Here is a 5,148-nt window from a genome sequence, read left to right on the forward strand (position 1 = left end):
TGAACAGCTTCCTAAATCCTCTCAAATAGGCAACAGCAAGCCTCAGTGAGCCCCATTCCCAGCACTAGCAGTAGCCAGCCTAGATTCAGAGCTTGGTTTCACCTAGGAATCACCACACGCAGAAAAGTAGCAGCCATCTCAAATAGCTTTATAGCTCAGGCAGGGTGGGCCTGGACAAAACACAGGTGGGGCCTGAACTTGGCCTGTACCATCCAGGAAACCCTAGGGCTAGTGCACCTAGTGGACAGCTACAGGCCATCTCTGAACACTACCACCCTACCCCCATACTGATTACCCTCCATAGTGGGCAGAAGGTAGTGATCAGTCATCATAGCCAATCCTTGCAGCTGACCTGCCTGGGTAAATTGCCTCCAATTTCTCTGCCAACTATAACCAAGGCTACAAGAAAAGGGTGTACTCAGCCCACATGAAGGGTGTACCTCGAGTACCCAGCTTGGGTAATAGGGAAGGCTGTGCCACTGGACCCTACAGGACACCTACTACATTAAGCCACATTACTAAGACATGGAGTCAAAGCAACTCTACCTAATACATAGAAACAAACACATGGAGGCTGCCAAAATGAGAAGACAAAGAAATGTGGCCTAAATGAAAGAACAGATCAAAACTCTAGAAAAAGAGGTAAATGAAGTGTAGAAAAGCAATCTATTGGATGCAAATTCCAAAACACTGGTTATAATGATGTTCCATGAACTCAGTGAGAAGCTCAACAGCAGAAAAAAAGGTCCAGTCAGAAATGAAGGATTCTCTAATTAAAATGAAGAACAAGTTACAGGGAAACAACAAGAGAGTGGATGAGGCTGAGAATCCAAGCAATGACTTTGAACATAAGGAAAAAAATACCAATCAGAACAACAAGAAGAAAAAAGAATCCACAAAAATGAGGATAGTATAAGCAGCCTCTGGGACAACTTGCAGAAGTCCAACATTTGCATCATAGAAGTGCCAGAAGGAAAAGAGATAGAACAAGAAATAAGAAAAGTATTTGTAAAAATAATGAAAGAAAACTTCCCTAATTTGGTGAAGAAAATAGACATGCACAGAAGTCCCAAACAAGATGGATGCAAAGAGGCCCACTCCAAGACATATTACAACTAAAATGCCAAAGGTTAAAAATAAAGAGAGAATCTTAAAAACAGAAAGAGAAAAGCAGTTAGTTATCTTCTGGAGGTTCCCGTAAGAGTGTTAGATGATTTCTCAAGAAAAATTTTGCAGGCTAGAAGGGATTGGCAAGAAATATTCAAAGTCATGAAAAGCATGAATCTACAGCTAAGATTGCTCTACCCAGCAAAGCTATAATTTAGTATCGAAATGCAGATAACAAGCTTCCCAGACCAGAAAAAAAACTAAAGGAGTTCATCCTCACCAAGCCATTATTATATAAAATGTTAAAGGGACTTATTTAAGAAAAAGAAGATCAAAACTATGAACAATAAGATAGCAAAGATACATATCTATCAACAATTGAATCTTAATAACAAACTAAGCAACCAAGAATAGAGACAGAATTGTGGATACAGAGAGCACTTTGATGGTTGCCAGATGTGAGGGAGGTATGCAGGACTGGGTGAAGAGGTGAGGGGTAAGAAGTACAAATAGGTAGTTATAGAATAGCCAAGGGAATGTAAAGTACAGTATAGGAAATGGAATAGCCACAGAATTTATACACATGACCCATGGACATGAATAATGGTGTGGGCATTGCCTGACGGAGTGGGAGGTACTGGGTGGAGGGTGGTAAAGGGGGAATAATCAGGACAACTGTAATAGCATAATCAATAAAATATAATTAAAAATAGAAAAAAGATATCTTTACTAGTTTTAATTAGTTTTATACATTTTTATATTAGTTTTACAAATTTTAGAATTAAAATTTAAGCTTAGCCCACAAAAAAATGACTGAAAAGCTCCATAAAAGCTCCATAAAAAGAAAAAAATTTCAGTACCTCCTATAAAAAATTCACTTATTCCACAAAATCTTACACAAGCATTTGTCAATGATTCTGGTTAACTTATGAACACAATAATCAATCAATTCTGAATGATCTTAGAAGAACGAAGTGTTCAATAGGTATTAATTTGAGGGGCTAATTTGTATTTTATTTTCAATGAAATCAACTATCATGTGCATTAAGTCAAATTTTGCCTGAGGAATCTTATTTACTCAGTGATATAAATAATCATTTTCAGGGTTTGTTTTCTTAAAATATTTGGTAGATAACAAAATTAAGATGAACCTACCATAATATCCTCAATTATGTCTTTAAAATCCACAAAGAACCTTTAAAGAAGTAAAGTATAGAAACAATTGAAAACAAAATGCTATAGTTGAATATCAGTATCCCCAAGAATTGAAAGGAGCTCTTCCTTAATACAGCACAAAGTACATCAGACTTAAAATCTAAAATAGTTTATGAAAATAGTAGCACTAATGAGAGATGAACACATAGAGAGTATATTGGGGATTGTAACTTCAAAAATACATATAAATTCACTTTAGAGAACTGAAAAAGGGGCTTCAGGGACACATCTCTGAAATTCTCATAGAAGAGTTGAATGTGGGATAAAAGAGATGTAAGCCTCTAAACGGGAAGCTATTATGTATTCATTGAAACAAATTTATCAGAAAAATAAAACACGAAGTTCCTTTTAATATTAGGTTTAGTTCAAAATTATGATTGATTTAATGACATCAGTTTTCAATGAAATAGCTATAGATACATGGAAAGCTTTAACAGAATTTAAAGGAAAGAAGCAGTAGGAATTTATGTATCTAATATTACTTTCTCATTTTTCAGAAGAGCCAATTAAGATAAATGATGAATGAATGATAACTGACCATGCTGTAGACCTGGCCACGTGGTTGGTTTCGGACTGAAGGAAATGGTCAAATAGGATGCAAGCAGAGCCTTTAGAAGAGCTCATACATTGGGGATTGCTCTTTTATTTTCCTGAAACTGTTATCTAAGGAAGACTGGACTAGCTGTGCAAAATATGTATCAGGTAATATCTGTCAAACCTGAGTATCACCATGTCAACCACCCTCAGCCAACACTGTCATATCATATGAAGAAGAAAGCCATCTTAACTGAGCCTAACCTAAATTGCTGACCCACAGAATGATGAGACTCTAAATTTGAAGAGATTTGTTATACAACAACAGATTACTGAAATATAAGTATAAAAACAATGCCAGCATATAAAAGGGAAGTAGTAATTCTTAAAATTATATAAATTTCTGTACACCAAACATCAAGAAAAAAATTAAGAATATGTTCCTATATAATGAGGTTATTTTTAAAGAAAATTTGAGATATCTCTTGATAAATTAATTAATAACAAAAGAACTTTTAAAAATCATTACCACAGATAATGCAATGATCATAAAGAGCATGATGAATAATTTCCAAAAAAAAAAAGAAATATAGTCAAGCAAGTGTGTTTATTTGTTTGCAAGATAAAAAAAGTTATTTAGAGTAAGCAATATGTTAATATTTTGAAAATATTTAAAAAATTATTATAAAATTAGAAGAGATGGCAACCTTTTGAACAACTTTTGGGAGCACACATTGCTAAAACTTTTGGGAAATTAATTTGTCAATGAGTATTACAAAACATTAAAAATTCAAACTGTATGAGAAATAAGTACTTTTTGAATTATTAAACCCAAAGTAATTAATTTTTTAAATTATCTGTATGTAAATCTTCTTCACATTGTATAGAGAGTGTGAAATCTTGAAACAAAACATTGATTTCAGTAATGAAGGAGGGAGAGTAAGTTATAACATATTCATGTGACACAAAATAGAACTACATATGCTAAATGGTGAGGGTGAATATTACCTACATTGGTTTCTCTACTTCTGTTTTTGACTTTCAGGAACATTTGTTCCCTGAACCCATTATATTTTCTGTTTATTTGAGCCATATATTCTGTTTATTTGCATATCTCATTTTGTTGTTATTGGAAACTGCACATTTTAAATAAAATTATGTGACGCCTCTGGAAATAAGATACTTTCTCCTCCCTAGGTTTTTGTTGTTGTTTTATGTCATGATGTTTCTGAACAATGCTGCAAAATGTGTATTCTTTGTCATGTGTAGCCACTGCACTCTCAGTTCAGGTTAGTGGTCAGTTAATGATTGAACAGAATCTCTCTAAATGAGATCATCTTTCTATGCTTTTAATACACCTTACAAGCAGAAACCAGTATTTTTTTTTTTTTTTCAGATTTCAGATGATTTCCTCTACATAGGATCCCAAGATGGCAGGTAGGGAGCACAATTCTCCTTACCACCGTCATTACCTCTGCAGCCCTGAAAAAGACTGGATTGCTGTAAAGGTTAGAATATTCAACCAATAGTTAAAGATATGCCTCTCAAGAGTCAGGCTTCAGCCACAGAGAAGAAATCTGTAGCTGGGGCTAAAATGGCACCAGTATAGGGCTCTGGACATGGGCAAGCCCTATACATGAATGTCAGGGCCCCAGCACCTAGCTCCCCCCAAACCACCACTGGACATTCCAGACTCCCCAGGTATATCAGTGACCAGCTCAGGCTACTTGCTTCTGTCTCAAAATCCACACTACTGTATCTAGAAGAGCGCTTGGCAAAGAAAATCATACCACTAACTTCTCAATTTAGATTTTCTCTAATTTCTTTCCACTACACATAGCCAAAATCTGTACCAAAAATTAAGAGACCCGCATAAACAATTCTCAAGTGCCTCTTGTTCTTATTTTACTACCTGCTAAGGTAGTAAACCCTACTCACTCATTATGCCTTTTTTAATTCTCCTTACTACTCTTGTTTTCCTTTTTATTTTATATTGGTTTCAGGTGCGCAGCTTAGTGATTAGACAATTGTGTAATTTACATAGTGTTCCTCTCAATATTTCCAGTACTCCAACTGGTGACATATATCATTGTCACAAAATAAGAAGCTTCCGCATGGATAAAGAAAACATCAGCAAAATGAAAAAGGAACCAACCATATGGGAAGATATATTTGCCAATGATACCTTGGACAGGGGTTTGATCTCCAAAATATTTAAAGAACTCACATGACTCCACTGAAGGAAGACAAACAATCCCATTAAAAAATGGGCAATGGACCTGAACAGACACT

Source organism: Pteronotus mesoamericanus, unplaced genomic scaffold, assembly GCF_021234165.1.
Source record: "Pteronotus mesoamericanus isolate MK-2021 breed Mesoamerican mustached bat unplaced genomic scaffold, CSHL_Meso_final contig_1175, whole genome shotgun sequence".
Classification (NCBI taxonomy): domain Eukaryota; kingdom Metazoa; phylum Chordata; class Mammalia; order Chiroptera; family Mormoopidae; genus Pteronotus; species Pteronotus mesoamericanus.